Source organism: Hordeum vulgare, chromosome 5H (genome assembly GCF_904849725.1).
Source record: "Hordeum vulgare subsp. vulgare chromosome 5H, MorexV3_pseudomolecules_assembly, whole genome shotgun sequence".
Lineage (NCBI taxonomy): Eukaryota > Viridiplantae > Streptophyta > Magnoliopsida > Poales > Poaceae > Hordeum > Hordeum vulgare.
This window is the reverse complement of record NC_058522.1, coordinates 435,052,726-435,062,023: the sequence shown is the minus strand read 5'-3', so window position 1 is coordinate 435,062,023 and position 9,298 is coordinate 435,052,726. Positions and strand designations below refer to the sequence as shown.

The following is a 9,298-nucleotide window of genomic DNA, read 5'->3' as shown; positions in this document are numbered from 1 at the left end:
TTCCTTGTCCAACATGTCATTACTCCCTCCGTCCAAATATATAGGACATACGCGTAGTTTTAGATCATTAATTTAACTATTTAAATATAATTTATTACGACATTTATCATTCTCCCTGCCCCATTGCGTGAAAAAAAAAATCTCTCCTTGTCCAACATGTACGTGTTCTTTTGAAGCGGGGCTGCAGCCGGCAGCCAGTCACATGCATCTGAGTGGCTGGGCAATAAGGCTCCGTCTTTTATCACGTTATTTTAGAAGTATTAACAATTTAAAATATAAATATGTCAATGCTTTATTTTTATGAGTTATATTTAAGTTTAATAATTTGAGATAATGCATGTATATGATTGGGCTAGAATATTTTTTGCCTATGATCATGTGCAAGGTTTATATGTTATTTAAGATATAACCTCATTCTCTTTCTTAATTAAGAGCATCTTTAAGAGTCTGTATGTTTAATAATTGGTATAAGTGTCCATGTGAGCAGCCAATAGCATATCATACAAGCTCTCCAATGGAGTGTATGTTAACCGTATATAAAATAATTAAATGAGTCCACTAAATGTTAAAAAAATGACCATGCTTGCCTTGGAGCTTGTGCCTGAACCGTTGATTCAAATTCATACGATTTCATTCTCTTTCTTTTTTTATTATGTGCCATGTCATTTACTTATGAGACGTTTTTGTCACCTATGAGGCGGGGTACAGACAGACCCACAGTACGAAATGACAACATTGGATCTGAACAATCTTTGGTACACAGACGAACCATTCGTCCTAGCCAATGATGTGGCACATGTTTTCTATGTGAAGAACATGTCTACCAAACCGAGAAAAAGAAAAGATAAAGAAGCGAATACATTATACGATGAGCCAAAACGCCACATAGTTCTTTCAGGAAAAAGAGACATCATGGGATTGGAGGGCAAGACAAACATGTCTGAAGATTATGGAAAGTTTCATCAAATTCCTCCATTCAAAGTCAAGGTTGACCCAATCACCCTGTTAAAGGATGAAGATTGTCCATGGTTACGGCGTAATAAGAAAAGAACACAATCGAAGAAATGAAATGCCTTTTGTCACAGATGAGTTTTTGTATGAAAAACCATGATACTTTGAAAGATATTGTCCGTTTTGTACACGAAGTGCATCCAGTTTTTGCCGTAACCCTCTCAACTTTTTAGCACATGCTATGTGGGTGAAATGATGAAATCATGCCAACTTTCAATCTTTTAAGAGTTCATTTGTAGTGCTTCTCAATTTCATTGTCATTTAACTAAAAAAAAAAATCAGTAAATGCATGAAAAATACCAAACGAAGTCAAAATTGTTGAAAATTGATGATGTGGCTTTGAATGACGCATTTTGTACACACACAAAGTCTATAGATCAAATAAGTTCAAAAAATGAAATCCCTTTGTAACACATGAGTTTTCGTCGTGATATTTAAAAAGAAATTGTCCGATTTGTACACGAAGTGCATCCAGTTTTTGCCGTAACCCTCTCAACGTTTTATCACATGCTATGTAGGTGAAATGATGATACCATGCCAACTTTTCAACCTTTTCAGCGTTCATTTGTAGTGCTTTTCAATTTCAGGGCCATTTAGCTTAAAGAATGAACTAGAATTTTTTTATGAAACTCTAGTAGCAAAAAGTATGAACTAAAAATAATCAATTCAAATATTTTGTTATGATCAACAAAAACAAAACTATAATATTCTCCAGTAGCAAAAAGAATCAACTAAAAGCTTTTACAATACTCTAATAACAAAAAGAATCAACTAAAAAGCTTTTATAAACCTCTAGTATTTTTGACACTAAAATTATATAAAATTTATGCAATTGGAATTATCAAAGTATAAACCTCTAGTATTTTTGACATTAAAATTATATAAAAATTATGCAACTAAAAAATAAATGTGAATTTATAGAGAAAATTGAACCTAAATTCAAAGTGCTAGTTAGGCACTTTGAATACAGGTTCAATTTTGTCTTTAAATTAGCATCTATTTTCACTTTTAGGCCCACATGCATGCTTTAGAGAGGAGCTCAATGTTGCAGCTGTGACGGGGCTTATAAACAGGTCCGGGCGCCCTTCGCTTGGCGAGGTGGGACAAATACCACCCTTTCGTCCCGGTTGGAACCACCAACCGGGACTAAAGATCTCTTCTTTCCGCCCCGAAAAGACCTTTAGTCCCGGTTGGCAGCTCCAACCGGGACGAAAGGGTGGCATTGGTCCTAGTTGGTGCCACCAACCGGGACCAAAAGTGTTCGCATATATGGCGAGACTTGTCGAAATTTCCCCCAATCTCTCCCATTTCCTCCAATCTCTCCTCGTCGTCGCCGTCGCTCCCGAGCCCGTCCTAACCGCCGCCCCCGAGCCCGTTGTCGTTGCCCCAAGCCCATTGTAGTCGCCGCCCCGAGCCCGTCGCCGTTGCCCCGAGCCCATCATCGTCGTCGCCCCGAGCCCGTCGCCGCCGGCCCGCGCCTCCACCTTGAGCCCGTCGTCCTCGTTGCCCGCACCACCCCGAGCCCGTCCTAACCGCCGCCCTCGAGCCCGTCCTAACCGTCGCCCCCGAGGCCGTCGTCGCTGCCCCGAGCCCATCGTCGTCGCCGCCCCGAGCCCATCGCCGTCGTCCCGAGCCCGTCCTATCCGCCGCCCCCAGCCCGTCGTCGCCGTCGCCCTGAGCCCATCGTCGTCGCCCCGAGGCCGTCGCCGTCGCCGCTGGCCCGTGCCTCCTCCCCGAGCATGTCATCGTCGTCGCCCGTGCCACCCCGAGCCCGTCGTCATCGGTCGTCACCGCTCGGAGCCCGCGCCACCTCGTGCACGTCGTCGCCCGTCGCCGCCCCTCGCCCGTCGTCGTCGTGTTTGTACATTTTAGTATATTCACTATGCATTTTTGTACATTTTCAAATATTCACTATGCATTTTTTTAAATTCACCGTGTATCTTTTCAGTTTTGTCATGTTGGTCTTTACATGACTGATATTTTCTTTTTTATGATATCAATGAGACATGTATTACCATAGAAAAGAAGTAGTATATCATTTCATGAAAAAAAACATGCACAACCATACATGCTAAATCACTTGCCAAAACATCAATTAAGCCATGGGCCAAATCACTTGCCTAAACAACAATAAATCGTTCCATGGAAGATGAGAGTTGGTTGTTACTCCTATTGGTTTGATAAACCCTGGTTCTCTATTGAGGAAAATACTTACATATATTGTGATGCATCACCCGTTCTTCTTCACGGAAAACCCAACGCAGATCACAACTATCAAGATCACATGTAGTCAAGTGTCTCATCGAGTGAGAGGTAGTGGCACTGTCTGTCTTTGCAAATAGGTTTCCACATGCCATGCACTTCCCTTTTATTTCAATATCATCTTTCCTTTTCTTTGACAGAACTTTAACGTCCTCAAAGAACTGCCAAACTGCTGATATTTCTTTGCCATGGTTGCCCTCTATGGTGGATCTAACTCAACCACCACTTCCTGCTGATCTTGTGTTTCCGTGGCTTCATGGCGTCACGGACGACCTCGGTAGCGGGTGGCGTCACGCCGGTGCCCCCGTGAAGCCATGTGCCCCCTTCTGGAAGCTCCCAAATGCAACGATGGCGAAGAAGGGCAAGGTGTCCGAGAAGAAGAACAAGGCGGCAGATGGCTCCTCTAGACAACCGAAGAAGAGACTTGCAGGGCATGCGAAGGATGCGGCGGCGACCGAAGCGCCGGCGAGCTCGCTTGCTGCGTCGGCGGCCGATGCGCACAATGTATTCGATGAAATGCCCTCAAGGTAAAATTTCGCCCACCTTTTTTATGTTGTTTTTTGAATGGATATATATGGATAGCTTATTTGTTTTGTTGTACATACTTTGTAGTTTTAATGATGAGACATATATGTCAACTATGGGTGTTGGCTCCAACAATTCTCATTGGTCTCAAACCAATGAGGTGCATTTCGATGATCATGAGTTTGAGGTGGACGAGGATGGTGAGGGTATCGTCGGTGCAACGAAAGGAAGAGCGGGCAACTACACCATGGATGAAGACGTCTTGCTATGGAGGGTGGCGGCCAAGGATAGGAAGGTGGCATTGGAGGAGAAGAAATTGGCCATGGAAGGGCGAACTTGGTTGTTGGAATGGAAGAAATACTTGATCTTCATGGACACATCTACCCTCGATGAAAAGCGAAAGGAGTACGTCAAACTTGCCAGTGAAGAAGTCTTGGTCCAAAAAGAGGCATGGGAGGCATGGGTGGCTTCGGAGCTACATGGACGGCATAGGAGGCATGGATGGCTTCGGAGCTATAATGGGCGCATGGGAGGCATGGCTGGCTTCGGAGCTACCATAGATGATATGCGTGGCTTCGGAGCTATCATGGAGGCATGAGATGCATGAGTTTTGTGTCTCTCATGGAAGGCATGGGAGCACCTCCCGGTGACATGGGTGGACGCATGTCTTCCGGTGTGTCTCATGTACGTTCGCATGATGCCGTTGAAGATCTTGCCAACACCTTCCGAGCTTTCCACGACGATGCGGCGCGCGGCGATGAAGAAGAGGAGGAAGAAACGTCTTTGAATGAGGAAGAATAATCAGAGGAAGAGGAGGACGAAGATAAGGGGGATGCGGCATGATTGTTGACGTGCCATTTGTTTGTGTGAAGTTTTATGTCATGAACTTGGTTGGGTGATGAGATGTGATGTGGCATGTCTTCGAACTTTTATGTCATGATGAACTTGGTTGGCTGATTTTAAACTATGCTATGTCTTGTTTTGATGTTTGAAATATCACCATATTGTCAAAAAAAAAATGTTTCAAGCGTCGGCTGCTCGACGCGCTGTAGTTTAGCGCGCCTGCTGAAGCGGCTCACACGCGTAATTTTTTGCGACGGCCGCTCGAGCCAGCACTCTCGAACACGCTAAAAATCCTTATATCAAAGCTGCAAAATATTTTTAATGTGCGCGACGGTTACGCAATTGTTGAAGATGCTCTAGCTAACTCGATGAAGTTCTTTTTGAAGGCCGAGCGGCAAATAGTCATGCTCATAATTAAGCTAGACTCTCGCTTTCCTTACGTGAAGGGCGGCAAATAGTCAATCCAAATTGTATCCCATATCTGTGGTTTCTGATTAATAAAGTCGGCCTTTACCCCTCAAGAAAAGAATTTAATTCGATCAATTCAACAACCATCAGCCCGCAAGAAAAAAAAGAAGAAAGAATCAACATCCGTCGATTGAAAAGCATTTACATGACTGCATCCTTGCCAAGAGTCGAGGAAAGGCATGTGCCTGCCCGGCCCCGACGAGTTCAAAGCCGGCGTCGAGCGAGTGGTATGAGATCCTCCCGTCGCGAAGCAAAGCATCTGCACATCCCCTCTGCCCGAGACGAGCCGCAGCCGTAGCAGAAGACGGAGCCACACCTGTGGATCACAAGAGCAGACGGAGATTCAGTACAGACTACATACTCGGAGGAACTGTCAGTACGTAGTAAAATGGCAGACATTAACGACCCCTTTGCCTTCATGTTTTTGGTTGGGGTTCTGAATCTTTGTGTTTGTGAACATTAGTTTTGTTCTATGAAATGGATCCCTGCTGATCTGAAAAATGAAAATGAAAGTGCTTCGAACCTCACGCTGTCGTCGTCCGCGTGAGTCAAGTCAACAAGGTATTTCAAGTCCTCAGTCAACTCAAGTCTACAAATTTATAGATGCTCCTACGAAGACTACGGGTCTACAGATCGCAGTCAATGGTTCACAGGGGAAAGGGGCTGCAATTCAAACAGTGTCGTCCAAAATTGCATAACCCAAATTCTAAGTAACAGCTGCCTATGACAATCCTTCTTCATCGTTCGCAATGGCCGCTAGAAAAACTTGCATAAACCTTGGTTCATATTCTTAGGCAAGTTTGAAGATGTAATTATGTAAGAGCATCTCTAGTAGACCGTGTAAACTGGTCATATCCGTAAAAAGACAAGTTGTTTACAGTTTCGATCGAAAAAATGATGCGGAAGAGCAGTGGCGGAGCCAGAAATTTTATGAAGCCTGGGCAAGTTGTTCCTGGATCACGCACAATCTCATTTGGATCATAGTCATTGGTAATGTTAAGAGGTGGTTCTGCCTGCACTTGTATTTCAGGTTGCACACCTTCACATTTTCAGTGCTTGCTCTATTAACCAAAAACCGTCTCATATCTGAATTTTAATGATAGAGATTGAAGTTTGTCGTTAAACAAGTAAATAATTAAATGAGACACAACAAGTAACAAGTTCATAGTACGGAACTACTTGCATCAATGAAATATTGTATTCTGAATAAGCAACTAGAAAGTAATATACATTTTATGAATACAAGTTGCCCTTTTCTTATAGGGAAAGTAGTGGCTGCACCCACCTTTGATGCACCCATGGTGCACCTATGCAAGAAAACATATCAAGACATTTCAAAAAATTGTGAAACTTTGTGAAAATGATTATCAATAAATGTTATATAAGTTCTTGCAAAGTTTGGTTGGCAAATAACATTCAAGGAGCTTCGTACAAAAAATACAAAATTAGAAAATCTGCTCAAACAGTGCACTTACATTTTGACTAATTTTCAGTGATTTTGTCTTTTTTGTACAGAGCCCTTTGAATGTTATTCAACCATCAAACTTTGCAAGCGCACATAACATTTGTTGATGATCATTCCCATAAATCTTCATTTTCTTGAGATGATTTTTTATGTTTTCTTGCGTGGATGCACTGTGGGTGCACCAAACTGGGGTGTACAAATACCACTCTCCTTATATATGTTTCCTTTTTTAGTTTGTAGAAGCCAACAAATACAATTTATCTCTAGTCATGAACATGACAAACAAAGAAAGCTCTAAAATACTAATCACATTTACGAAACAGTTGCTAGTTAGTCAGTTCTATACAGATTATCCGACCTGAAAATAAATACTTCCGCATGAGAAAATCATATGAGGATCAAAACTGTCGTTGACCATGAGCTGAAAATGAACACATAGTGATTTGTAATCTGTTTTATCTTCTCTAGTTGAAGCAGTTCAGTGATGTGAGGTGGCGCAAGAAGCTATCATTTCAATTAATTCTGCAAGAACAAATAATTCATAGAGGAGGAATCCCTAACCGGCTAATCCTAATTCTGATGGAGGGCTCTCAGTTTCTTACCGAGCGCAACCAAAGCTGAATGAGAGGAAGAAGGGGGTTCACGGACGACCGGACGGGCAGACGGTTTGAACGCCTTGCGTCCGCTCGCTGTCGGCCGATGGCCGTACGTCTATCCATCTAGGGCTCTAGCGCCAGCCGCCGCTCGCCGCGTGGAGACGAGGAGGCAGGGGTTCGAGCGATCAATCCGTACGTATTCCCTCGCGTGTCTTCTGTATCGGTTGGGGCATGGGCTGCAGAGTATTGTTGGACCGTGAACCTATGAAAAATGGAAGGACCGAATTTTTTTTTGGCAGGATAAACAAGGTGTCGAACATGTTCAGCGCTTCTTTAACTTGAATCGATCGCTCTTATCGAAGACTAGCGAGCCCCGACAAGTGCCCAGGGTCGCTGGGCGGTGCCTCCGCCACTGCGGAAGAGACCCAGTTAAACTTGTTCGAGTAAATTCATTCATGAAAATCTTATATGTGCAATTTTGGAGGCAGTATATAGTTCAACCTGTAAACTGGTCAAACCTCATCGGAACAAACGCGTCGCCGCGGAACTGGTCGGAAACCACCTGGAACTCACCGGAATCCGTCGTCGTATGTCGGAAGAAGCCGCCGCACGCCGGAATTTGTCGCCGTCGGTCCAAATTGCGGTCAGCTTGACCTCCACTATCGAGTCGAGGCCGTCCACGAGAGGGATGGAGCAGGCCACCGACGGGCTGAATCAGGGCGGGGCGACACCAGAGAAGAGCGGGGTAGGGTGGGGGAGCTCGCGCGGCCACGACGGGAACGTACGTGCGACAGCGGGCAGTGTCGAGCTCAATCGGGGACGGGCAGAGCCGAGCTCAATCGGCGGCGGGCGGCGCAAGGCTCCTCCGCTGCATGCATGGTCGGAAATGGGCGGCACCAGGACGAGGCGAGGGCGAGCTGGGCGGCGCCGGGGCGAACCGGGGCGCCAGGGCGAGGAACGTCGTGGCCGGAAATGAAGGGGGAGGAAAAAAGAAAAAAATGAGCTATATTGAAATGCAGTTTCATTTACGGGTTTGTTTTGTTTGGAGCAACTGTTTACAATATCTTTTATACGTATTTTTAAGGATCAGTTTTGATAGAGATGCTCTAATAGAATCGGAAACTTGCAAGTAAAGTCTAAAGTGGCAGCACTAGTAAGTTGGAGTACAATTTACCTGCACCGCATGCTCTTGCACCCGTCGATCCTGTCGATCATGGCGCGGCAGCACGGGCAGCGCATCCACTTGCGCCCCGCGGCGAGCCGGTCGAGCGCGCACCCTTGGCCGCCGCCGTGGCGGTCGTCCCAGGGCTCCTCGCACTGCACGCAGAACGCGCGCGAGCAGCCGGGGCAGGTCGCCGATCCGGACGCCGAGGCCGACGGGGGCGCTGCAGCCGGCGTCGAGCACCACGAGCTGGCCGCAGTCCCGGTAGGGGCAGCGCGCGCGTCCCGGCCCTAGGGCGCGCTCGCAGAGCGCGACGCACCAGGCGTCGAACACGTCCATGTGGAGCAGCTTCTTGCACGCCTCCGGGTGCATGGCGACGGGGCAGCCTGCCGCCAGGCAGGGCACGGGCACGGCGCCGTCCGCGACGCGGGACTCGATATGGGCCACGACGCAGGCGACGCAGAACTCGTGCGCGCAGGCCGCCGTGGCGCCGAACCGGTCAAACGCCAGCTTGGGCTCCATGCAGACCGCGCAGTGGAACCATCCGATCTCGTCGTCGCTGAGCGGCGGCACGCGGAACGAAGACGAGGACGGTGGGCGGTCCGGCATGGAGCCCCGGATGAGCTCCTGCAGGCGGAGGTCCTGGACGTCGAGCTCCTCCGCCGCGCACGCCATGGGAGTGTGGTGGGAGGAGGTGGGTTAGTGGGGAGGTGGGGGAAAACAGTCGTTGGTCGCAGTTTTGTACGGCGGGCACGCGCTTTTGGTGGATTGGCGCGTAAGAATCGGGATTTGGGAGTAGAGTAGTGCTATAGTTGGATCGTGACAAGGCCAAGAATGAGTCATCTTTCCACAACCGAGCCGTCGTAGGCAGTCCGTCCTCGCCCTTTCTTTTTTTCCTTCGAAACGGATCCGCGGAAATTTAGAATCACAAGGAGGACAGAAAAAAAAAAGGAAACTATTCTCCAT

The 9,298-nt window shown here is 46.7% G+C and overlaps 1 pseudogene; it reads right to left on the bottom strand.

The window, feature by feature from the left end:
* Positions 1-5,096: 5,096 nt before the first annotated feature.
* On the bottom strand, positions 5,097-9,089 carry LOC123397584 (annotated as a pseudogene).
* Between the last annotated feature and the right edge of the window lie 209 nt (positions 9,090-9,298).